General features: G+C 44.7%; 1 protein-coding gene and 1 pseudogene across 2 annotated transcripts in view; both read left to right on the top strand.

Annotated features, from left to right (window-relative positions):
- The window catches only part of LOC310753754 (inositol polyphosphate 5-phosphatase OCRL-like), a gene marked incomplete at both ends in the record, with an annotated part of 450055 nt that overhangs the window by 210130 nt on the left and 212781 nt on the right, over positions 1-27144 (top strand).
- LOC310753701 (inositol polyphosphate 5-phosphatase OCRL-like) lies at positions 1677-20787 on the top strand (annotated as a pseudogene). Its single transcript has 8 exons — positions 1677-1680; positions 3033-3181; positions 3888-3987; positions 4095-4335; positions 9534-9587; positions 11323-11426; positions 18965-19100; positions 20767-20787. The product of its transcript is annotated as an inositol polyphosphate 5-phosphatase OCRL-like (transcript).

Raw genomic sequence — 27144 nt, forward strand, 5'->3', positions numbered from 1 at the left:
TCTTCCACGACTCTGGCGCCTTTCCCCCCTCCAGAATTTCATTACAGACCTCCTTTAGTGGCTGAATTAACAAGTCTTTCAGAGATCTATAGTATTTGGAGGTTAGACCATCCGGCCCTGGAGATTTACCCACTTATGTTCCCCTGACTTTGGGGATGCCTTGCAGGAGTCTCACCCGTCTCATGGCTATTCTTCTAGTGTGGACCAGTTCGACAAGCTCTCCCCCGAAAGCAGGTGCACCATCCAGAACATGTTGGCGCTGTACCTGAATAAGAAAGTGAACACAGACCAGGAGGCAGGGACTTCTAGGGGAAACGAGGCCTTCATGTGGGAAGCCTTGACTCCTCACGTGCTCCCTGGGATCAGCTTCGACCCCACCACCCAGTCTTCTGCTGGTGTCACTCATCCACCTGGCCCAGAACAGGAGGCTCCTTCCCAACATGCAGAATGCCTTGCACGTGATCGATGGGCCTGTGGTCACTGTGACATAGGCAGGGCCGGATTTATGTATAGGCTAAGTAGGCAGAAGCCTAGGGCCTCTAGATCTAGGGGGCCTCGCCAGCCTGCCCGCTCCCCAGCGCCACAGACAGTCTTCCCTCTCCCCAAATTGCAAACCCAAGACTTCATGCAGGGCATTTCTCCCTCATTTCAATGACATTTTGCTTCAAAAGGAAAGGTGGACTTGGAGAAGGCAAGCAAAATGCGAGGGAGATAGTGAAAGATACAGGAAATTGAATGCAGATTTCCAAAAAATAGCAAGGAGAGACAAGAGGGCCATCTTAAACGAGCAATGCAAAGAAATAGAGGAAAACAACAGAATGGGAAGAACCAGAGATCTGTTCAAGAAAACTGGAGCTATGAAAGAAACATTGCATACAAAGAGTACCATAATAAAGGACAAAGGTGGAAAGGACCTAACAGAAGCAGAAGATGTCAAGAAGAGGTGGCACGTATACAGAGAGGAATTATACCAGAAAGATATGGATGTCTCATACACCCCAGGTAGTGTGGTTGCTGACCTTGAGCCTGACATCCTGGAGAGCTAAGTCAAATGGGCCTTAGAAAGCACTGCTAATAACAAGGCCAGTGGAAGTGATGATATTCCAGCTGAACTATTAAATTTTGTTAAAGATGATGCTGTGAAGGTGCTACACGCAATATGCCAGCAAGTTTGGAAAACTCAGCAGTGGCCAGAGGATTGGAGAAGACCAGTCTACCTCCTTTAGAGGAAAAGGCCTTGAGGGGAGGACCTGTTGCCTCCACAATCCTTCCTAAACGTGGATAAGCTGAGAGGCAATTGTCCGGCAAATGTGGTGCTGTGGGGAGGCAGGAACATTTTCCTGTAGTTAGGTATTTTCTAAGTTCCTTTCCCGAAACTTCCCCAAACGGTTCTGAAGCCTCTCTAACCTCAGAAGTCTTTTCCTCTCTCCGGAATTCTGGGATTCGAGGATAACTTCATGGAGAAGGAAAGAAACCTGCAGAATCAGCAAATGAGTGCCCGCCGGGAGCCTCCACCCCCACCGCTGCCACCAAGCAGGCTGTAAGTTGCCTTAGAGGTGTACTGTGCCCTCCCGCCTCCTTGCTTTTAAGGACTACTTGAGTTCTGTTCTCATCTCCCTGAGGCGTATCCGTGACAAGGACAGCATGAGCAAGAAGCAACCCCAATGACCCACACTATGCGCCAGCTCTTTGTGCCTTCCACACATACGCAGTCCGGACAGAGAGAGGGACTCATCAAGCACGTCCTCGCCAAGAGAGAGAAGGAATATGTCAACACCCAGAATTTCAGGTCAGATCATGCAAAAGTGCAAACACCATGCAAAGACCAGTGGAACCTGTATCAGAGTTGGGGCTGGAGAAAGCGACATCTACATGACAGCTTTATTGTTGGGTGCCAGGCAAAGTCTGTCCTGTTCACTCAGGCCACATGGGTGGGTAATGGAAAGTATTAGTTGTGGTGGGCAATTTCCCTTGGTGCCACATACTGAACCGTGGCTTCATATTATGAGCAGGACGGCAGCCTCTCCTCCAGGTTTGCACACCTCTCCCCCACCCCAAGCCTATTGGGAAGCTTCCACTTGGATTTTAAATTAACCACAGTTTGGTGTGTCCAGATTGTATGGTGGTTCATTTTACCAGCTTTGTAAACCCACGATTGGAAGTTGGCTTGTTTCAATGAGCCATGGTTCAAATGAAGCGGTTTGTGCAGCTTCAGACATTGTGACAAGATGCAGTTAATCCAAAACTGAAGCAAAACCTTTGGAACTCCTCCTAAAAGCTGTGCTGGAGGACAGGGAGGTGTGACCCCCCCCAACACTTGGTGTGGGTCATCCTTATAGTGCTAAGCTTACTACTTCAAACAAAGTTTTTGCTTTGGTTATTTCCTCGTACCGTTAGTAGTACCCAGTGGCCATTTTTTTTTCATGTCTGCTTTTATGATATGTTTATCAGTATGTGGTTAGCAGCTTCAGATCCTACTGTTTTACAGAGGCTGTTTAGCTTGCTCTTTTTACCCCTTTACTAGACAGGCTGTATTTCTGTGCTGTTTTCAGAGTGGGGAATGCCCATTCCTTCATGGCCAGCATGGAAACACAGAAGGCTAGCCATTTAGGAGGTTTGCAAAGAGGACAAGGGTGTTACGGGGTAATCTTCTAGCAAACAAGCTTGGCACAGCAGATCTGAGAGGTGGTTTTCTGCTCCCGGAAAGCCAGCCTGGAAACCAAGTTGCCAGGTGAAGGAAGAAGGGAGAGATCAACCAACTCACTTGCCTTCAAAGAATTTCTGGTTGCCTGTGGCTACTGGGATAGTGCTTAAATATCAGGCTGGCTGACACATCTTAAAAAATACAAGGAAAAAGCTTTTTTTCTTTCATTAGCAAAGCTCCTTTGGGGCCCCGAATAGCTAAGCTGAGGAAGAAGTGGCTGGTATTACTTGTTTGTTCTTGGTCCTGATCTTGCCTGCCCTTGCACACTCCTGTTGTCTTTGCATATTTAACCAGCACGTCTGTTCCGATTGGAGTCCTATTCCTGCAGTTCCACATCCTTCTCTTTGGCACTTGGGCATTCGGTTCCAGGAGCTGGACCTGAGCACAGAGGCTTTCTTCTACTTGGACTCGACAAAGGAGCAAGAGTGGCTGACAGCTGTGGAAAAGGCTTTGCGTTCCAAATCCAAGTACAAGAAAGTAAGTCCAACCCCACCCATTTCTTCAGCAGCCAGACAGCTGTCAGGAGCTGGAGTGAGGAGGAGGAGGTCAGCAAGAAAGAACACCTGGTGTCAGTGGTGTTTTATTCAAAAGAAGCCAACATTCTTTATTCAAAGAAACCCAAACCGTGCAGGCCTCGTGATCACAGAAACCTTTCCCAACAGGTCTTGCCCCAGTGAGGTAGTTGTGAAGGCTGAAGGTTGCTACCCTCCCACCACTCTCTGAAGTCTCCTCCTCCCCCTGGTCCTTCCCAAGCAACCTGAGACTCTGACACCTTGCCTGTCTTTGCTCCCTCCTCTTAATTTCTCTGTGTTCTGGGAGACCAGCAGGGAGGGGAGCTGATCGCAGCAGGATGGGGAGACCCCCTGGCTTCTTCAGCAGCCTGCCTGATCTCTGCCTCTTGACCCCCGCCTCCAGCCTCCACTTCTGCCTCGCATTCTGGACTGCTGTTTGCCACAGAATCTTCCTGCCCTCCTGCCTCTTCAGTTTCCAACACCTCCTCTTGCTCACAGTCTGCTCCCTCTTCTCCCTCGGACGACCCCCCACCAGTTCCCTGGCTCTGAACCTTCTTCCCTTGGGGGATCCCCAGCTGGTGCCACCTGCCACTCCTATCTGCATCCAGCCGGCCCAGGACAGCAATCAATGAACAGAGCTGGTAGACATCCCAGTACCTTGCATCTTCTAGGTGCAGCTGGTGCTCATCTTTGTCAGGAAGGACCAGCTCAGCCACATCAAGGAAGTGATGAGGGAGACAGTGGGCACAGGCATCATGGGGAAGATGGGGAGTAGACCCTGACAGCGGAATTCCCTACGTCGATCTTTCTGTCTGTCTATCTTTTTTTCTAATCTCTGCCAACCAGTTTCCCCCTCTTTCCTGCTTGCTCACTAACAGCCATCTTTGCTCCGCCCCTGCAGGGTAACAAGGGGTATGTGGCCGTGAGGTTTGTCTGAAACAATACCAGCTTCTGCATGTTCAATTCCCACCTTGCTGCCCACGTGGAAGACGAAACCAGGATTACAAGGATATCTGTGCCCAGATGAGCTTCCTGCCCCCTGACCAGGGTCTGCCGCAGCTGACAATCATGAAACACGAGTGCGTTTCGAGGGCTTGGAGGGAAAGAGCCTTGGCTGATGTAACTTGTTGGTCTCCGCTATCTGGAGAAGCAAATTGAGTCATGTTTCTGTAACTTTCCTGCCTGTGTGTAGCTCAGGGTAGGCAGCATTTGTTGTTGTTTAGTCGTTTAGTCGTGTCCGCCTCTTCGTGACCCCTTGGACCAGAGCACGCCAGGCCCTCCTGTCTTCCACTGCCTCCCGCAGTTTGGTCAAACTCATGCTGGTAGCTTCGAGAGCACGGTCCCACCATCTCGTCCTCTGTCGTCCCCTTCTCCTTGTGCCCTCCATCTTTCCCAACATCAGAGTCTTTTCCAGAGAGTCTTCTCTTCCCATGAGGTGGCCAAAGTATTGGAGCCTCAGCTTCAGGATCTGTCCTTCCAGTGAGCACTCAGGGCTGATTTCCTTCAGAATGGAGAGGTTTGATCTTCTTACAGTCTATGGGACTCTCAAGAGTCTCCTCCAGCACCAGAATTCAAAAGCATCAATTCTTCGGTGATCAGCCTTATTTATGGCAGGCAGCATAGTGCTCTCCAAATGCTGATAGACCAAAATTCCCATAATTGCTAAGAATTGGCCTTGCTGACTGGGGCTCATGAGAGTTCCACTTCAGCAACACCAGGAGGGTGCAGTGTCCGCGATCCCTGCTGCTGCAGCTGCACCACTAAGGTTTCTACTAGAGCAGCCAGTAGAGAGCAAGATAAACCGAGTGGCAGAGATGTATTAGATTAGATTATAGCAAATGTGGGCAACTTCTCCAGTGATCGGGGTGGGAGTTGCAGTTTGTGTTTTTTTTATAAGATTTTTATTAAGATTTTTACATTACAAAAAATAAAAACAAACAGAAAAAGAAAAAGAAAAATCTTTCCATCACATTATTTTTCATTTACTTGTTTCTTGGACCTCCTCATACCTCTCTTTTTTATATTCCTTTTTTTAAAAAAAAAATTATAAATTTTTATTCATATTTGCACATATATCCAGAAAAAACATAAACAAAAAATCCACCACATACCTTATACAAATTATATCCACTTCACAAATCATAAATAAAATACATAACTGAACTAGTCTCAACTGAGCCTTGGACTTCCCTCCACTCCTTTGGTAAGTATCGAATAAATTATATAGTCGCGTACTTTTTAACTCTTTTACATAGGCCTTTCCCGCTGTTAGAGTTATTTCAACCCCGCCAGTGTCACCTGAGATTTAGATTCCATATACATTAAATATTTCTTCCAATTATCATGAAATTTCTGTTCGTCTTGGTCCCTTACTCTTCCTGATATTCTGTCGAGCTCAGCATAATTTATCATTTTAACCTGCCAATCACTTATGTTAGGTATTACTTCTAATTTCCAATTTTGTGCTAACATAATTCTTGCAGCTGTCGTAGCATATAGAAACAAGGTCTTGTCTTCTTTTTTAATTTCTTTACCGACCATTCCTAACAAAAAAGCTTCTGGCTTTTTGGGAAATGTATATTTCAAGATTTTTTTAAGTTCATTATAAACCAATTCCCAAAAGCCTCTCACTTTGCAACACGACCACCACATATGGTAGAGGTCACCTTCTACCTCTCTACATTTCCAGCATCTTTTATCCTTCAACTTATAAATCTTCGCTAATTTCACTGGTGTATGATACCACCTGTAGATCATTTTCCACAGGTTTTCCTTTAGTGCCGTGCATGCCGTAAATCTCATATTCTTGTTCCATAGTTCCAACCACCTCTCAAAGTCGATGTTATATCCAATATCTATCGCCCACTTAGTCATAGCCTCCTTCACCTCCTCATCTTTTGTATACCACTCCAGCAAAATATCATACATCCTTGACAGTGTTTTGTTCTTACCTTCTATAACTTCTACATTAAATTTAGATTTTTTATCTTCAAATCCTACTTTCTTTTTGTCTTCTTTTAGCAGATCATTTACTTGGTGGTATTGCAACCACCCTGTAAATAAATTTTTGATCTCTTCATATGGTCTAAGTTTAATCCCTTTATCTGTCTTCCAAGTTAGTTCTTCATAGGTGGCATTCTTCCCTTCCATGTTTATTTTTTTTATCGTTAACACCTCTATTGGTGAAATCCACCAAGGTGTCTTCCTTTCCAATATATTTTTATTTCTTTCCCATACTTGGAATAGTGGTCCCCTAAAAATATGATTTAGAAAGCCTCTATGAACTTTCACCTTTTCGTACCACAGGTACGAGTGCCACCCGTACCTGTTATCGAAACCTTCCAAGTCCAAGATGTCCCTATTTTCCAATCTTATCCAATCCTTCAGCCACAATAAACACGCCGCTTCATAATATAAACTTAGATCCAGTAGAGAGAATCCCCCTCTTTCTTTTTTGTCCACCAATATTTTCATTTTTATTCGTGGTCTTTTGCCTTGCCAGATGTATCTCGCTAAGGCTCTTTGCCACTCTTTACACTGCTTTAGACCTTTTAGTACCGGAATGGTTTGGAACAAAAATAACATTCTGGGGAGAATGTTTCAAAGATGAAAATCGGTAAAGCGCCGGGGCCAGATGGTCTGTCAGCCAAATATTATAAAGTACTAAGTGATCAAATAAGCCCAACCCTATGTGAAGTGATGAACAATACTTTAAAAGAAGGGAAGACCCCGAATACCTGGAAGGAAGCCTATATTACATTAATTCCTAAAAAAGATGTGGATGCCTTAGAGGTGAAAAACTATAGGCCAATTTCATTATTAAATAATGACTATAAACTGTTTGCGGATGTAATGGCAGAAAGATTAAAAAAAGTATTAAATAACAGAATCCATAAAGATCAAACGGGCTTCCTTCCAGGGAGACAATTGAAGGACAACGTAAGAAATGTGATAGATATCATTGAATATTTGGAAACTAGAATAGACAAACAAGCCGCTTTGATTTTCATTGATGCCGAAAAGGCCTTTGATAACGTTTCTTGGTGCTTCCTGACAGAAAATCTAAAAACGATGGGGCTGGGTGAAAGGTTTAGAAAAGGTATAGAAGCTATCTATAATGAACAAAAAGCTAAGCTAATAATAAATAACTCAACATCAGAATTTTTTGACATATCTAAAGGGACTAGACAAGGCTGCCCCCTGTCTCCTCTGTTATTTATAACAGTACTTGAAGTACTTACTAAGAGACTGAGAGAGGCAGTGGAAGTGAAAGGGATTAAGGTAGGGATTAAAGAACATAAGATAAAAGCTTTCGCGGATGATATTGTATTAACTCTAGAAGACCCAAAAAATAGTATGAAAGAAGCCTTGCAAAAATTTGAAGAGTTTGGAGCGGTATCAGGCCTCAAGATTAATAAAAATAAGACTAAAATGTTGACTAAAAATCTAACTAAGGAAGATATTGTAGAACTAGAACAAAAGATGGGAATTATGACAGCAAAGAAAGTGAAATATCTTGGAGTGTGGATATCAGCGAAAAATATTAACCTATATAAGGATAATTATGAAGTCACTTGGAAGAATATTAAGAAAGATCTTGAAATCTGGGAGAGATTGAGGTTATCTTTTCTGGGGAGGATAGCAGTTATCAAAATACCTCTCTTTTTTATATTCCAATTCAATTTATTAACTCAGCAATTTGTTTCCCTCTTTATTCTACCCAAATCTTTATTCTTAAATTGTTGTGATCTTAAAATTTTACTTTTATAAACCCATTTTTTTCATATTCTTTTAACCCATTACAGCTAGAAACCTCTTAATTTTAATCCAACATTATTCTAAAGTTCATTAATTTTACAATATCTCTGTAAATAATCTTTAAATTTCTTCCAATATTCTTCCACTGACTCTTCCCCCTGATCACGGATCCTGCCGGCCATTTCCGCCAATTCCATATAGTCCATCACCATCATCTGCCATTCTTCCAAAGTGGGTAGATCTTGTGTCTTCCAATATTTTGCAATAAGTATTCTTGCTGCTGTTGTGGCATACATAAAGAAAGTTCTATCCTTCTTTAACACCGATTGGTCAACTATGCCCAGAAGAAAGGCCTCTGGTTTCTTCAAGAAGGTATATTTAAATACCTTTTTCAGTTCATTATATATCGTCTCCCAGAAAGCCTTAATCCTTGGGCACGTCCACCAAAGGTGAAAGAATGTGCCTTTATTTTCTTTACATTTCCAACATTTATTATCAGGCAAATGATAAATTTTCGCAAGCTTGACCGGGGTCATGTACCACCTATAAATCATTTTCATAATATTCTCTCTTAAGGCATTACATGCCGTGAATTTCATACCTGTGGTCCACAACTGTTCCCAGTCAGCAAACATTATGTCATGTCCAACATCTTGTGCCCATTTAATCATTGCAGATTTAACCGTTTCATCCTGCGTATTCCATTTTAACAGCAAGTTATACATTCTTGAAAGTATCTTAGTTTTGGGATCTAGCAGTTCTGTTTCTAATTTTGATTTTTCCACCTGGAAGCCAATTTTCTTGTCCAGATTATATGCCTCCATTATCTGATAATAATGGAGCCAATCTCGCACTTTATTCTTTAGTTTCTCAAAAGGGAGTTGCAGTTTGTTAAGGGCAGTAACGCAAAAGCAGAGCGGCCATTTTGCATGGAGAAGGTTCCCGGCTCAGTCACCAGTGTGTGCAGATAGGGCTGGGCATGATCTCTGCCTGAAAGCTGCTGCCAGGCCATGTAGTCAGTCCTGAGCTTGATGGGTCAATGGTCTGCCTCAATATAAGGTAGCTTCCTATGTTCCTGTGTACTACAGCAGGGTTTGGAGGGCCACAAGAGCCCTGCCCATGAATTCAAGAACCAGGGGAAATTCTAAAAGTCTTTGCTGAAAGGACATCAAAGCAGGGGCCAGGTGAACCTCTTTGGGAGATTATTCTGAAAGGTAGGGTGCCATGACTGAAAAGGCCCTGCCATACTTGAAAGAGCAGGAGTTCCCTGGGAAAGGGATTCTAGTCAGTGGAGAGGCAGTTCAAACATAAGTTGGCCTTCTTCTGGTACCCTTTTCCCAAACCTTGAAACACTTGAAAGGCCAAATGGGATGCTCTGAATTGGGCCTGGAAGCAGTTCAAGAGCCAGTCTAGTTCACAGAGCACTAGCCTAATATGATCATATTGCCCAATCCTAGTTATCAGTCTTACTACATATTGCAGGAAGTGGCAGCAGGCTGCCCCCCGACCCCCGACCCCGTGAGCTAGCCTGTAGCTGTGGTTGCTTTGCTTTTTTCCAGCATTTTCATCTGATCACTAAAAATGAGCTTCAGAGACTTCTGACCTATGACCAGGTGAGAGACATCTTTGTGTTATATGTGGTGGTTTAGGATATTGCCCTGTTTATTTCCTTTGTCTGGGATACCCCAGCCTAGGCTAGAGAAACCACTTTCAGGCAGTTAGGAGCAAAGTGTAGCTATAACATAGGATGACTGCGACTTCTACAAATGCTTTTTAAGGTTGCAGGTTTGTGCAACCTGAATTAGAAGCAAGTCCCAATTAAGTTGGAGGGTTGCCTTGGAATAAGTAGGACTGCTCTGCAATTTCCCAGTTAGAGGGCTTTCCTAGCTCAGCACACGCTCCAGATGTTGTTGGACTCCCATCAGCCCCAGCATAGCTGCTGGTGCTTTTTGTTTTACATTTTTCTCTCCAAGGTTTGTGTGTTCATCATGTTGACGACCTTTCTCCCACTTGGCATAAGGATCATTGGTATTTTGTGTTGAAACAGAGGCCTGATTGCTGCACCTTATGGTGGATTTTAGCTCTGTGAGCGTAGTCATGCCTTAGCCCTTTGAGAAGGATGCTGCAAGGAAGGCAAGGGGGGGGGGCAGCCTCAGACTTCCAACATATGCAAAACCATCATAAAACATTAAAAACTTCCCTAAAGGCTGTATAGTTACTTATCTCCTTGACATCTGACAGTAGGGTTTCCCACAGGGCAGGTGCCACTACTCAGAAGGCCCTCTGCCTGGTTCCCTGTAACTTCGCTTCTCACAGTGAGGAAACCGCCAGAAGGCCCTCGGTGCTGGACCCTGATGCCTGGGCTGAACAATGGGGATGGAGACACTCTTTCAGGGCTGAGGCCATTTAGGGCTTTAAAGGTTGGCACCAACACTCAGCATTGTGCTCAGAAACGTCCTGGGAGCCAACGTAGGATGCAAAAGGGTGGTTTTGCAGTTGCTCCTAGTGTTGGGGTGTATTCTGGTGGTTGTTAACAGTTTGTATGGATTATTGGTACATATAACATTGGATATTGTAGGTATGGCTAACCTGTGGTCTGCCAGATGTTACTGAGCTGCAGTTCCTGTTGGCTCCAGCCATCATGGCCAGTAATCAGGGATGATGGGAATTGTAGTTCTGCAGCATTGTGAGGGCCACGTGTCTGCTGCTCCTGAGTTAGAGGATTTTCCTGTCGTGTGATGCAGCAAAGTAATTTAAGATGACATGGGGCAAAAATGCACAAGCATCCTGTACCTTTAATAATTGGGTATAAGATAGGATTTCAGCCGTTATACCCCTCTTTTTGCACTTGGCTAACCTACTAGTAGGGACGCGGGTGGCGCTGTGGGTTAAACCACAGAGCCTAGGGCTTGCCGATCAGAAGGTCGGCGGTTCGAAAACCCGTGACGGGGTGAGCTTCCCTTGCTCGGTCCCTGCTCCTGCCAACCTAGTAGTTCGAAAGCACATCAAAGTGCAAGTAGATCAATAGGTACCGCTCCGGCAGGAAGGTAAACGCCGTTTCTGTGTGCTGCTCTAGTTCACCAGAAGCGGCTTAGTCATGCTGGCCACATGAACCGGAAGCTGTACGCCGGCTCCCTTGGCCAATAAAGCGAGATGAGCGCCGCAACCCCAGAGTCGGTAACGCCTGGACCTAATGGTCAGGGGTCCCTTTACCTTTACCTTTAACTTTAATCTACTAGTACTTCACCTTGGTCTTCCAGCACAACAGTGGCTGTTAATAGACTCCATTGTCAGGCAACAGGGGGTCTTTTGCTTCTCTGCTGATAAGCGATTTCTTTTTGGCTTTAGCTAAACATTCAGCGTACCCAAAAGACAGCTTTTGCTGATTTCACAGAGGGAGAGATCAAGTTCATCCCGACGTACAAATTCGACTCTAAAACAGATCCTGCTTGATAGTTGAGCCTTTGTGAACTTCCGGAGGCGGCGCCATCGGTAATGGCGGATTCCCTCTGATCGGGAGGGAGAAGCCCCGCAGAAATCGGGTCCACCGCTGCAGCGAAGTGGGGGACCCTTTTGAAAACCCGCAGGTGGGAGAAGCCTGCGGCCGTGGGACTCGGCGGGCACTTTTCGCGCCCCCCCGAACTGTCAAAGGAGCCCTGTAAGGGGCTTCGGAGCGGGACGGGAGAGCGCTGTGCTGAGAGTCGACTGCTACTTCTGCGGAGCGAAGCTGCACAGCAGTTACCGGAGAGCGCTGACCTTTTTCCTGTGAAACTTTGATTGGAAACATCTACCCGTGAGTAGGAATTTGCGAAAAATTGAAAGGATCAAAGGAACAAGACTTTGATTGACTGGTATTTGAACTTAAATTTGGCACTTTGACCGATACTTTGAACTTAAATTCGGATCTGAAACGGTAAGGCGCAAACAGGAAGTCCGCCTTTCCGGTCTTGTAAATAGAAAGAAAGCAAAGACTAAAGGAACTGTAAACTGTAAAAAACGACTTTAAAAGACCTAAATTTCACTGTCAAATAAAAACCCTCTCCTAAGTTGTGGAGGGGGGAGAATAACCACCGCTCAATCCTTGATGTCGGACTGTTTTAAACAACATAAAGGGCACAGTAAGTGACGCACAGCCCAAAGGTATTGCAATTTTTTGTGACTTCTGCAAGGAAAATGGTAACTTTTTAAGGGAATCCTCAAGTCTGCTACAGTTTCTCACTATTGAAGTGATTGGAAAGTTTGTGGGTTTTTGAGATACTTTTAGAAAATAAGTACTGTTGAAACAATTTGAAACAAATTGCTATTGAGCTCCCCTAGAGGAACATTGTGTCATAACTGGGGACTTTCCACTGCAGCTGTTATTTGTTACTGCAAAACAATCTTGAAACTCTGAGGTGACCTTGGTTCTCACAGGCAAAGTAATGGATCAAGACAAACCGCAAGATAAACCCCAGGAAAAAGCAACAAGGATTAAAACTAGACAACAGCAGCAACTGCAGCAACAGCAGCAATTGCAGCAACGAAGACCGTCATTGGCAGCCCTATCTGCCCCACTAGTCTTAGAAAGGGAAGAAACAAAAGGAACAGACTCTGCAACATTAGACAAAATACTTGCAGCTTTACAAAATCTGTCAGTTAAAATTGATGTAAATACTACAACTGTAAATGACCTGGGGCAGAAAGTAAATTCTAATACCCAGGCTATTGATAGGTTACTGCAGGAATCTAAAGAGACAAAGAAGACTGCAGAGGAAGCGAAGGAGAGGGTATTGGCGGTAGAAGAAAGGATACAACCAATCAATAAACAACTTGAGGACTACAGGTCACAATTTTCTATGATCGAACTTAAGGAAAAACAGGCTAATCTGAGAGTCAGAGCGGTACCAGAATCGGAAGAAGGGGACTTGGGAGAATTCCTTACACAGGAATTTGAGGCCTTTTGGGATCTTGATCCAGGAAAACAAGAATTCAAGATAGTGAGTGCCTTTCGACTTGGAAGAGTTAGAAGGAAAAACAAAGTGAGAGACTGCTTGATTGTTCTTAAGTCGAAAGAGCAGAGAGACAAAATATTGAGTCTCCATTACCAGAAAGCATTGGAAATAGAGGGTTCAAGAACTGAAATTTTTAAAGACATCCCTAAACATTTACTGGATCTCAGGGCCAACTACGGAGATCTAGTGGGTCTGCTGAGAAGAAACAATATTTTATTCAGGTGGGAATTTCCTCAGGGTCTGTCGTTCACATTCAGAGGGAAAAAAGTAAAGATAAGATCAGAGGAAGAGAAATTGAGATTCCTGAGAGATCACGAGGAAGATTTGCAAAAAGAGACCGAAATAAAAGAATTGAAAGCATCGAGATCGGGAGCACCAGACCCAGGAAGGTACCCCTTGGGATTGGATAAACCAGAGGAAGAGACACTGCCGTCAGAACAGGAACAGCTTCAGGGAGCAGTTGGAGGGATTGCAAAATAATCACATCATGTCTCTGCAGATATTAACTTGGAATATTAGGGGTCTAAATTCCCCGGACAAAAGAAAAAGAGTCTTTCATCTATTGAAAAAGGAACAATTGGATCTGATTTGTCTGCAAGAAACCCATGTAACCAGACTCCACCGGAAAGTACTGATAAATAAAAGATTGGGCCAAGAATTTATTTCATCAGACAAAGTTAAAAAGAGAGGGGTCGTGATCTATGCAAAAGAAAAATTATCACCAAAATTCATCTTTAAAGATGAACAGGGACGATTTGTTGCAATTGAAATACAATTTCAAGGAGAGAGACTTTTGATAGTAGGAGTCTATGCGCCAAATGAGGGGAAATCGGAATTTTACAAGAAACTGCATGAGACATTGTTGGATTTTATGGACTATAATATCATTTTGATGGGAGATATGAACGGCGTAGTGTCGACAAATATGGATAAATCTGAAAGGCAGGTAGTGACAAAAGATGGAAGACTACCGAAAACCTTTTTTGAAATGACAGACAATATGGATTTAATTGACACTTGGAGAACTAAGAACCCCCTAGGCAGAGAGGGGACCTTCTTCTCTGAAGCTAAAATGACTTGGACAAGAATTTACCAAATCTGGATAACTAGAGGAATGACTCCAAAGATTCGAAAGGTAGAAATTGGCCCTAAAACTTGCTCCGACCATAATCCTGTGAAAATGGAAATGAAACTAACACAGATTGGTTCCTTCAGATGGAGGATGAATGACACCTTGTTTAGAGATCCGGGAATTATCAAGAAGGCCCAAAAAATTATGAAAGATTATTTTGAAATAAATTTGAGGACTTCAGTGGAAAAAAGAGTAATCTGGGACGCAAGCAAGGCTGTAATGAGAGGATTTTTGATTCAACAGAATGCAATAAAAAGGAGAATTCAAGAGGAGAAAAAAGAAAAGATTTTGGAGAAAATTAGAGAAGGAGAGAAGAAGCTCAGAACTAAACCAAAGTCACAGGAAATCTTGAGAGAAATTAAGTTATATCAAGTACAATATACTAAAATGATAAATCAGGACATTGAATGGAAGATTAAACAGATGAGACAAAAAACCTTTGAATCAGCCAATAAATGTGGAAAGCTGCTAGCATGGCAGTTGAAGAAGAGACAAAAATTAAATACCGTTACAAACCTTGAAGTGGATGGCAAGAATATACAGAATCCACAGGAAATTAAAAGCTGCTTCCAGAGATATTTTAAACAATTGTATGCACAAGGGCCACAGAATGAGACCAAGATTAACCAATTTCTGGAAATTAATGGATTACAAAAAATTTCACAAGAAAATAAATTATTATTGAATTACAAAATATCGGAACAAGAGGTGGAAGGTGCCATCCAGAATATGCAATTGGGCAAGTCTCCAGGGCCGGATGGGTTAACCTCCAAATATTACAGAACGATGAAAGACTATTTAATTCAACCGTTAAAGGAGGTTTGTAATGAAATTTTGGAGGGGAAAAAAGCGCCAGAGTCGTGGAAAGAAGCTTTCATCACACTTATACCGAAAAATGAGTCTGAAAAGACACAACTTAGAAACTACCGCCCCATATCCCTGCTTAATGTGGATTATAAAATTTTTGCCGACATTCTAGCGAAGAGATTGAAAAAAGTACTGGCAGAGATGATACATAAAGACCAAGCTGGCTTTCTCCCCGGTAGACATTTATCGGACAACACGAGGAATATAATTAATATTCTGGAAAAGCTACAAGTGAATATAAATTCAAAAGCAGTTTTGATATTTATAGATGCAGAGAAAGCTTTTGACAACATTTCTTGGAATTTTATGAAAAAGAATCTTCAGGGGATGGGAGTGGGGGAAAAATTTGAAAATGGTATAGGTGCGATTTATTCAGAACAAAAGGCTAAATTAATAGTTAATAACGTGGTGACAGAAGAGGTTAAAATTGAAAAAGGGACACGACAAGGCTGCCCAATTTCCCCATTGCTTTTTATTTCGGTCCTGGAGGTGCTGCTGAATATGATTAGAAGGGACCAACAGATCCAAGGTATCCAGGTCGGAGAGAAACAATACAAACTTAAAGCTTTTGCAGATGACCTAGTTCTGACACTGCAGGAGCCAGTTTCTAGCACTAAAAGGGCCTTGGAATTGATCCAGGAATTTGGTCAGGTAGCAGGCTTTAAATTGAATAAGTTAAAAACTAAGGTTTTGGAAAAAAATTTAACGCCAATTGAGAAAGAGAAGTTTCAGAAGGAGACAGATTTAATATTGGTAAAGAAAGTAAAATACCTGGGGGTGAACATGACTTCAAAAAATGTTAACCTGTTTAAAGATAATTATGAGAAGTGTTGGACAGAAGTGAAAAAAGATCTAGAAATCTGGTCAAATTTGAAGCTTTCCTTACTGGGCCGAATTGCAGTTATTAAGATGAATGTATTGCCGAGAATGTTGTTTTTGTTTCAATCATTGCAGATCATAGACAAGTTGGACTGTTTCAAGAAGTGGCAAAGAGATATCTCTAGATTTGTCTGGCAGGGCAAAAAGCCCAGAATAAAATTTAAGATACTTACGGACATAAAAGATAGAGGGGGATTTGCCCTGCCGGACTTTAAGTTATACTATGAAGCAGCAGCCTTTTGCTGGTTGAAAGAATGGCTACTTCTTGAGAATACGGATATTCTAGATTTGGAAGGGTATGATAATGTATTTGGGTGGCATGCATACTTGTGGTATGGTAAGGTAAAAGCACATAAGGCATTTAAAAATCATATTGTCAGAAAAGCATTATTCAATGTCTGGATTAAGTATAAAGATCTATTGGAGAATAAAACGCCAAGGTGGTTATCGCCTATGGAAGCAAAGGCCCTGAAAAAACTTAACATGGAGACAAATTGGCCAAAATATTGGGAAATTTTGGAGCAGGAGGGTGATAAACTGAAACTGCAGAGTTATGAGAAACTTAAAGATAAGGTGCGAGATTGGTTACATTATTTTCAAGTTAGAGAGGCTTATAACTTGGATAAGAAAATCGGATTCCAGGTGGAAAAATCAAAATTAGAAACAGAACTGTTAGAACCCAATGCTAAGATACTGTCAAGAATGTATAACTTGTTGCTGAAATGGAATACTGAGGATGAAACAGTAAAATCTGCTATGATAAAATGGGCACAAGATGTCGGACATAACATTATGTTTGCTGACTGGGAACAGTTATGGACCACTGGAATTAAATTCACGGCATGTAATGCCTTAAGAGAGAATATTATGAAAATGATGTACAGGTGGTACATGACCCCAGTCAAGCTTGCAAAAATTTATCATTTGCCCGATAATAAATGTTGGAAATGTAAAGAAACTGAAGGTACATTTTTTCACCTTTGGTGGACATGCCCTAGGATTAAGGCCTTCTGGGAGATGATTTACAATGAAATGAAAAAGATATTTAAGTATACCTTTCTGAAGAAACCGGAGGCTTTACTCCTGGGCATGGTAGACCAATCGGTGTTAAAGAAGGATAGGACTTTCTTTATGTACGCCACAGCAGCAGCAAGAATACTTATTGCAAAGCATTGGAAGACACAAGATCTACCCACCCTGGAAGAATGGCAGATGCAAGTAATGGACTACATGGAAATGGCAGAAATGACCAGCAGAATACGAGACCAAGGAGAAGAGCGGATGGGGGAGGATTGGATGAAGTTTAAAATCTATTTACAAAAACACTGTAAAATTTTTGAATGTTGATGACATTGAAATGAAATGAGGGGGTTTCAGTAAGCAAGGATTGGGGAAGTATAATATGTGAGGGAAATTATATAAGGACAAAACTAACAGAATTAATTTGCTGATCAACTTCGAAGTGGAATACAAGAAAGGGAGGCGGGTGGAAGTCAAGAAAATAAGGTGATGAATGATAAGAATTTGAAAAGAGGTCTTTTTCCTTTTCTTTTTTCTTTTTTTTCTTCTTTTTTCTCCTTTTTTTGTTAATCTTTTTAATATGTATTGTTCTTCTTTGTATGGTTTTTTTTTCCTTTTTCTTGTAAAACTTAATAAAACATCATTTAAAAAAAAAAAAAAGATAGTTGAGCCTTTGTAAGTAAGTCCTCTCAATCATTCTTCTGCAAGGCTTGTTTATTTTTCCTAGTCTGCTGAGATGCTAGTAGTGTCCTGCCTTTCCATCTTCTTGAGCAGGCTAGTAAAAAATATATTTTAAACATGGCTTTCTGCTAAGCAAGTTGTTGGAGGAGGGCTAGAGTTGAGGGCTGGACGGACTTCCTTTCCTCTACAGCCAGAATGGACACCAAGCCACGGAGGAAGAGAGAGATCCAGCTCTCCTTCACCTGCTCACTTTGCTTGCATGGAATTCCTGGTTCCAAAGGCTGCTAGGCGAGTTGTGAAATGCAAGGCTGTGATATGTTGTCTTCCTCAAGCCATCCCTGCTCTGGAAATGTTTTGGCTCCTTTTCCCCACATTTGTCCTGATAACCAGCATCCTCTGTTTCATGGCGTGTATAAGCGGTGTTGCAGTTCCTTGAAAGGTGCAGCAGGCTGAATGAGAATCCTCTTTGTGTCAAGGAAGTCTGGGAATTAGACTTGGTGCTCTCTCAAGATGAGTCTGCCAGGGCATAAGAGCATGAGAGCAGCCCTGCTGGATCAGGCCATTGGTCCATCTGGCCCAGCATCCTGTTCTCACATTGGCCAATGAGATGCCTCTTGGGGAGCCCACAAACAGGACCTGAGTGCAACAGCACGCTCCCCTCCTCCAAGCCATACTGCTTCTCTTGGTGGAGTATGTTCTGTGGCCATTATGGCTAGTAGCAGTTGAGCCTCACCATCCATGATTTGGCATATTCTTGTGGTTCTTGACAACTGTCAGAAGCCACCTAGGCCTGCTAGTTTCATTGCTCTTGCTGTGGTAATGGGGAAATGAAAAGGACAGGCGGAACATGTAGTGACGAAGCCGGAAAAGGGCAGGCTCCTTTGGGCAGCATTTCAGGTGCCAGAAAGGGTCTGTTGGATCACTGAAAAAATAGTGTCTGAACAAGAATAACGGGGCCCCTTGCTTTGGGGAAGGATCATCATTTGGTGGTGTGCCATATGCTTTGTATGCAGAGTCTCTAGTTGAAAGGCACCTCCACCTGAAAAAGGATTGGGCCACAGAGAGCTGCTGCCAGCCAGAGTAGACTTAATTAATGAATTGTGGGGTTGGAAGGGATCACGAGGGTCATCTAGTCCAACCCCCTGCAATGTAGGAATCCAAACTGGGGGAGGTCAGAAATTCATTCTGACCTGGTAGAAGGCAGCTTTTGATTTCCTGACAACTCTCTCCATGAGGCAAAATGCCTGCACACCTGCAAGGTCCGCCCCTTCAGAAGTTGGACTCCCAAGCCCCATCATCTCCAGCTCTTGACCGTGGTCAAGATCACAGGCCGTGTGTGGAGCCAAAGTTGGACTGTGTGAGCCTTGTGTGTTGCCTCAGCCAGTCCAACAGTCCTGGTGTCTCTCCTGTCTCCTTGCAGTGGGAAGTGCCGTGTGCCAGCATGGTGTGAGCCAATCCTCTGGAGAGGAGGCAGCGTGAATCAGCTCAGCTACCGAAGCCACATGGAATTGAAAAGGAGCGACCACAAGCCCGTCAGCTCCCTCTTCCTCACAGGGGTAACACCTGCCCTGGCCAGGGCTATCGTCTATTCAGGGTTTTTAGTTGCCTGCTATGTGGCACCTCCTCGAATCTGGGCAGGCCCTGACCAACAACCAGGCCCCTTTCCACAGAGCTCCTCTTTGGCCAATGACTTCCGGTGCAAGGAGTGGGCAGGTTTTGGCTCTGTTAAATCCCTAGGCTTCCATTCTCCACTGTTCTGAGTATACGCTGCTCCTGCAGGCATGGCAGACCACATGGGCTGAACTGTATACCTTAACCGTTGGCTCCATTCATGCAATGGAGCTTCTGTGGTACTTGGCTTGGAGCATTTGGCTTCAGCCCATTGGCTCTGGAAGTCACAGCCGCTGCCATCTTGGGGAAGCTCTCAGAGTTACAGTACTTGCCTCTTTCAGGGCTGGGAACAGGGGGGTGCATCAGGCCTTTCTGCTCTTAACTCATACCCCCCCTTTAGTCCATAGCCCCAGCAAATGTGCTCTGCCCCCCCACCCATAGGTGAAGGTAAAGACGAATAGGATCCTCTCCAACCCCTTAAAGAGGGTTTGCTGCAAAAAGACCAGGGGGGAAAGAAGCCCTTGGCCCATCTAGCTCAGTCTTGATTTCCGGGGGATCTCTCCCAGCCCTACCTGGAGATGCTGGGGATAGAACCGGGGACCTTTGCATGCAAGGCAGATACCCTTCCACTGAGCGGCAGCCTCTTCCTCTTCCTCGCAGGCAAAGACTCCAGGGGTAGCTAGATGCTGGACTACTACTCCCATCATCCCCAGCCAACATAGCCAGTGGCAAGTGCAGCAATATCTGGAGAGCCCCACGTGGACCTGTTGCATGTGCAGTCCCCTAAATGAGAGCCCGGGGCCAAGGACAAACTTTCCCCTGGAGCACGTTTCCTTGCCTCTGCTGAAGGCAAGCTCTCTCCCCCCCCCCCTTTTGCTCTGCAGTTTCCGTTTGAGAATGTGAAGTTCTGGCAGCTGCAGAAGGAGAAGTTCCAGACCACAAACAACGGGCAGGTCACCCTCCACTTCTCCTTTATCCCCAAGCTCAGTGACAGCCAGTATTGGAAGCCATGGCTTCGCGCTGAGCCCTGCGAGGGATACTTGGAGCCCAGCGCGTCTCTCTCTGGAATCGTAGAACTGTAGAGTTGGAAAGGGACCCCAAGGCAGTGAAGCCGGTGAACTTGGAGGCTCGGCGGGCTCCATTTGCCCCCCCCCCCGCTGCGAAAGAGCCTTTTTAAAGGCTCTGGAACGGAAAGGGGGTGTGTGGCGCGGAGCTGAGAGCCGTCTACCCTCTTCGCGGAGTGAAGCCGCAAGCCATAGCCGGAGAGCGCTGATTCCTTTCTGGACAATTTGAAGCTAAAACAACTACCCGTGAGTAGGATTAAGTAAATATTTGGAGGAAATTTACAACAAATTCGGCCGAAACGGGAAAGGTATAAACAGGAAGTCTGCCTTTCCGTTCTTGTAAATAGATCAAAGCAAAGAGACTGTAAAGCTACAACTCTGAAAGAGGTTATTAAAGGTTTAAAATCCAGCACCAAAAAGGCGATCCCCCCTCTGTTTGCAGGGACAGAGGGGTGAAATTGAGCAATATTTATCCTGCAAGGAAAAAAAAAAGGAGAAAAGGTTTATCTGCTGCCTTTAAAACCTGGGAACGGACTGCCTATGACAGGTAAGCCGACTACCGGGATGAACTGTCAACACTTTAAGGGTAAAGAATTTTGACTTAACTCTGAAAGAAAGATACAGTGTCTCCAGTACTGCTGTTGAAAGTAACTTTTAAAAACATTGAAAGTGTGACTTTTAAGAGATATTGGAGACTTATAAGGATTATTTGTTTGAAAAGTTACAAAGTGAAGTTGGAAGTGTGTCCCCCTAGAGGAGACTATGTTGCAATAACTGTTCGGAGTCAATTTAGTCCGGGGGTCCGGCACACTTCCCTGGCGCAGCTCTGACCTTTCTCAAAGACCTTTGACTCCAGCAGAGTAAACACAGCAGAAGGAGAAGCAGGAACGTTCTGTCGTGTGGTAATAACTCAGGCTGAAACACAGCAGTCTCCTTATCTTTAAAGTCTTTATTTTCGTACAGATCAACACATCGTAAATCTTCCCGGTGAGACGCAACCCATGTCGACTCTCTCCGTGTGCGTCTTTCTCTCTCTCTCAGAGATACTGGCCACTCCCAGTGTTCTAAACACACCCTCAGAATGTGAGTCGTCATCACTCAGAACTCTTAACCCTGTAAGTTCTGAGCCACTCCCAACACCCCCTCTCGAATCACGTTCTGAGAGGACTTCTGAGTGTTCAACACCTTCCCCATTGCCTTTCGCCCCTTCCTGGCATCGTCGTTAGGCACCTGTTGAACCTCACAAACCTCAGGTTCGCACTGTGCGAAACCAACCCACGCATTTGTGACCTGAAACCTCTCAGGTGGAATTCCCTTTGTTGCCCGTGAAGACCGCCTGGGCACAAACTGGGGTTCTTCTCCTGACCCACTGGGGCCAGCAAGAGCGTCTTCTTCATCAGAGTCCCCCTCTGACTTGACACGTCTGTGAGCTTTCTCCATTACTCTAACAGGAGATGAGGGCTCACTCTTGGACACTCCTTTCACAACCTGTGGAGACGCCTCCCCCTGGTCCTGATCCTGATCATCGACCAGATCACCATTATCTGGCTCTCCCTCCTGCTCAGATTCGGATTCAGACAGACAATCTGAGACAGTGTCATGGCTGACTTTGCGCCTTGACCTATTTCCCTGCTGCTCTTTGAACTCAGCATGCTTGCTGACCAGAAGCTTGGTCTGATCACCTTCTGGGTATGCAAATCTCCACCCCTTTGTCGCGGGTTCATACCCACAGAAGATCATTTCCTGGTACCTTGGACCACCTTCTTGCTGCAACCACTTTGGTACAGGCACCATGGCCCTGCAACCAAACGAACGGAAGAAATGCACCTGTGGCTTCTGTCCGTTGAGCAAGAAATATGGGGTGTCACCTACCACTGCATTGTAGCACCTGTTCATCGTGAAATTGGCCGTTTTCACTGCCTCCCCCCAGAAACTGTGAGGCAAACCAGAGTCATCCAGTAAAATCTCGGATGCTCGAACCAGAGCTTTACTCCTCAGCTCTGCCACGCCACTCTTCTGAGGAGAAGTCACCTTGTGACGTATCCCCCTCTGGCGAAAGAAACTCTTTAGAGCAGACCCAGTGACCTCAGAACCACGGTCAAACTGGAAACCTTGCACCTTGGTGGAGAACCTCTGCTCCACCTCTGCAACCCAATCTTTGATCAGTTGCGCTGCCTCCTCCTTAGCTTTCAGCATGAAAGCCCAGGAGTTCCTAGTAAAATCATCTGTCAGCACCATCAGCCACTTGGCCTTGCCCAGACTTGGCTGTGGCATACCTAAAAGGTCTGCATGCACAAGCTCAAAAGGCTTTGTGGTTACTCTCTCCACCCTGGGATGATTAAATCCCTTGTTCCTGGCTTTCCTGCAAGCCTTGCAATTCAAAGGTTTACCACATTCTTTTACCTTGCAACCTTTGGTGCACTCTGATAACATCTGGACGTCCTCACAGGACCCATGTGACATCCTCTTGTGCCACACGCAAGCACACGACACATGAGTGTGCCCCCCTCCCTCTAGAGGTGATTCCAGAACAAAAAGATTGTTCTGATTTTTCCCAACACGTACCAGTTGCTCTCCACCTCTGGAAATGGTACAGACATTGTTTTCAAAACTCACAGAATATCCCTCCTGCAAAAGGCAAGGTACAGATAACAGGCAATGTTTTATCTCAGGGAGAACATAAACCTTCACTTCAGCCTGTAAAAAAGAGACAAACATGTTAGAAACATGGGTTACACGTCCCTGTGAACCTGTAGCAAATCTAACTGTTTTCTCAGTTGAAACAGCCTTGCAGTTCCACATTTGTCCATCAGGTGGCGCTGTGACCAGATGGGCATTCGCAGCCGAGTCAACAACCCAACGTAGGACTCTCCCCCCTCCGGAGCTGTCCTTCTTTGTTGCCTTAGCAACTGACTTCCTGCTGCTCCCGACCTTGGAGCTCTCGTTGCAGGTGTTGTTGTTGTTGTCCAAAACCACCATCGAAGCAGTCAGCTGATAAACGTTTTCCTCCCCTTCTGGAGCGCGTACTTTTTGCGGTTTCCCACGCCTACTCCCTTTGTTGCCATGGAAACCCGCCTGGTTCCCATGGGAAGCGACCTTGGAACTTTCCTGCCCTGGCTCGCTTGCTCTCTGTGGGCAGTTGCGACGCAGGTGTTCAGCCGAGGCACAAACAAAACATCTCCTAGTGGAAAACTTTGCAAACGTGCCTTTGGTCTTCTCTGCCCCCCCAACCTTTCCAGCAGCACTCCTCCTCGAGGCTTTTCTGCCGTTGGGAAAATGGCTTTTGGCTTCTGCTGTGGTTTCTCTGCAAACCCCCTCCAGCTCCTGCCAAACAGCCTGGGCACTCTCAAGACTCTTGGAATGGCCTTTCTGGCCTGCACCCCCAAACTTAGGTGCACAGCCTCCAGAGGAACAGCTTGCCACTGCTTTCCTCTTTCCAGCTTTCAGCAGCTTCCCAGCACACGGCTGCTCATCTCTCTGGCGTGTCAAAGCATCGCAGCAGCTTTCAGACACGGCTTCAGCCCACTTTGGGCTTCCAGGGCGTCCCACAGCCCCTCCTGGAATCTCTGGGCGTTCCCCAGCTTCTGTGCAGCATCTGGCCCCCTCTGGGCGTCCCTCAGGCTGACGTCTAGCCCCCTCTGGTGTGGCTCCCACTCTTCTCAGTGCCTGCCAACCTTCCCAGGGCTCCTTCCCGTCTGCCTCTTCAAAAGGGATGGAGTACGATTCATGGCTGTCTGCCATCTCTCCCCCGGGGCCCAGCTTACTTACGACCAGTAGCAGCGCCTCCCGGTCCGGCAGATCCTTCCCAGCTGACTCCTGGCTGGCACCAGCTACTCCTTAGCTGGCCTTTGGCTGCTCCTCAGCCTCTTTGCCTGCAGTTTCACTTCCCAGCGTCTCATCAGCTGGCCTCTGGCTGCAGTCCTCTCACACGCACGAACGTTGCTTATCTTTATTGCTGACCTCCATAACCTGTTCGGAGTCAATTTAGTCCGGGGGTCCGGCACACTTCCCTGGCGCAGCTCTGACCTTTCTCAAAGACCTTTGACTCCAGCAGAGTAAACACAGCAGAAGGAGAAGCAGGAACGTTCTGTCGTGTGGTAATAACTCAGGCTGAAACACAGCAGTCTCCTTATCTTTAAAGTCTTTATTTTCGTACAGATCAACACATCGTAAATCTTCCCGGTGAGACGCAACCCATGTCGACTCTCTCCGTGTGCGTCTTTCTCTCTCTCTCAGAGATACTGGCCACTCCCAGTGTTCTAAACACACCCTCAGAATGTGAGTCGTCATCACTCAGAACTCTTAACCCTGTAAGTTCTGAGCCACTCCCAACTAAGCCAATAAGTAACTAAGCTGTGGAAAATTCCTCTTCAAAACAATTTTTTTCAGGCGTGTGACTGACCTTGGGTTGTGCATGAGAGTGTTATGGCAGATGGAACACAGAAAAAGACCACTAGGTCTGGAAGACAATACAAGACAGATAAGACTTCCGGTTAGCGCCAGCGCTTAATGGCGGATCTCACCCGGAGCTCCGGGAGAGATCTGCTTCGTAGGTTCGGGTCCTGTCAGCTACGGCGAAGCGGGGACCCTCAAAAATCACAGGCGCGTTGCCTGTGAACCGGAGACTCGGCGGGCACCTTTGCGCCCCCCCGACGCTGCGAAATAGCCTTTTTAAAGGCTGCGGAGCAGCGGAGGGGCTTTGGAGCGGTGCTGAGAGTCGTCTTCACCCAGCCTGCGAAGCGAAGCCGCGTCGCCATTAGCGGAGAGCGCTGATTTCTTCCGGTGAAATTGGACTAAAAGAACAACTATCCGTGAGTAGGATTGACCGCTAAAATATAATTGGACTCTAAAAATAAAGAAATTGGGTACCGAGACGGACAAGCACTAAAAAGGAAGTCTGCTTTCCGTTCTGTAGCAAGATCAAAGCGAAAGGCACTCTAGCTGTAACTGCTTGAGAGGAAATTTGTGGGAATTAAGAAATCCACCACCAAAGCAAAGAACTCCCTCCCCGAAGGCAGGAGGGGGGGGAAGAAGACTTTAAAGTGTTTCCCTGCCAATTTAAAAGAATTGAATTAAGTACCGCTGCTCCTTTACCTGGGATCGGACTGCCGGAGAAAAGGAACCGGCTAAGGACTGTTGCTATAAGAAGGCTAAAAAGTATCTTTAATTGACTTTGGCTACTTCCAACTTGAAACATTGATTTTGTTGCATTGCAAAGTTACCTATAGGACACTATTGATTGGGACCCCCTTGAAAGAGAAAAGAAAAATTGGAAGGGACTAGGAAAACTTTTGTTATTTTTTTGAAGAGTGTGGGACTATTTTGAGAAGTAAAGAATTGAATCTACGCCCTCTAGAGGACTTACAAATTGTTTCAGCAACAAGTGGAGTTTAAAATCTGAGAACTCTTGTTTGATAGCTCCAAAGTGTGGGAATGACCTTGACTAAAAGACTTTGTTATGGCAGATGGTAAAGAGAAAGGGGATTTACAAGAAACAACCTTGAGATCTGGCAGACAATACAAAATTGACCCTTCCATGCAAAGAAGGGCTTCTGTAATAGGAGCCTCTGGAACTACAGTTGTTGCAAAGTCAAAAGTGAAAGCAATGTCTACAGAAGAATCATTTGCTAAGGTACTGGAGAAGATAAATGACTCTTTGGAGGAATTAAAAAAGCAAGGCGCAGAGACTAAATTACAAGTTGCTGAAACTAAAGTACAAGTTGCTGAAACAAATAAAAAAATTGAAGAAATCTCTGGGAAAATTGACTTAAATACAAAAAGTATAACTGACCTTGGGAATAAAGTGAATTCAAATGCAGAAGCAATTGGGAAATTATTGGAAGATTCATCTACAACACGAAAGATAGCCGAGGAAGCTAAGGAAATCGCAACTGCTGCGGAGGAAAAATTTCCACCAGTTTACAAGAAATTGGATGAGTATGAGTTGGCACTCTCTATGCAGGATATGCAACGTAAGGAGAGGAATTTAAGGATTAGACTTGTGCCGGAAAAGGAAGGAGACAACTTGGTGGACTACTTGACAAAAGAATTTTCTGATTTCTGGAAGCAGGAGTTGGAGAAAGAAGATTTTAAGATAGAAAGTGCATTTAGATTGGGAACAAGGCAGAAGAAGAATCGACCCAGAGATTGTCTTATAACCCTAAGATCAAAGGAGGAGCGAGATAAAATATTGAACCTGCATTACCAAACAACCCTTCGAATTGAAGATTTTTATATTGAGATCTTTAAAGACATCCCTAAGAGTATCTTGGACGCAAGAGGACATTATAAGGACCTGGTGATATTGCTGAAAAGGAACTACATACCATTCAGGTGGGAGTTTCCCCAAGGCTTGTCTTTTAAATACAAGGGGAAGAAGAGAAGAATAAAGACTGTGAGTGATAAAGACAAGTTCCTGGGAGAACACGAAGAAGACCTACAGAAAGAGACATTTCCAGGACAAGGGCATCCGTCACTGGACACGAACACGGTACCACCGACAGACGAGGAACAAAAACAGGGAGCTGTAGGAGGAAGGAGTAAATAATCCCATCATGGCTCTGCAACTTCTAACCTGGAATTGTAACGGTTTGAACATTCCCAGAAAGAGAAAAAATATATTTCATGCCCTAAAGAAAGACCAACTGGACTTGATTTGTCTACAAGAGACTCATGTGACAAGAGCACATAGAAAATTATTAATAAATAAAAGACTGGGACAGGAATTTATATCCTCAGACAGAGTAAAAAAGAGAGGAGTGGTGATCTATGCAAAAGAAAAGTTGCAACCGAAACAAATTTTTAAGGATGATCAAGGAAGATATTTGGCAATTGAAATTCAATCTCAAGGAGAGAAGTATTTGATAGTGGGAATCTACGCACCAAATGAAGGGAAAGCTGAATTCTTTAAGAAGTTGCATGAAAT

This window comes from Podarcis filfolensis, assembly GCF_964270895.1.
Source record: "Podarcis filfolensis genome assembly, chromosome: W".
NCBI lineage: Eukaryota > Metazoa > Chordata > Lepidosauria > Squamata > Lacertidae > Podarcis > Podarcis filfolensis.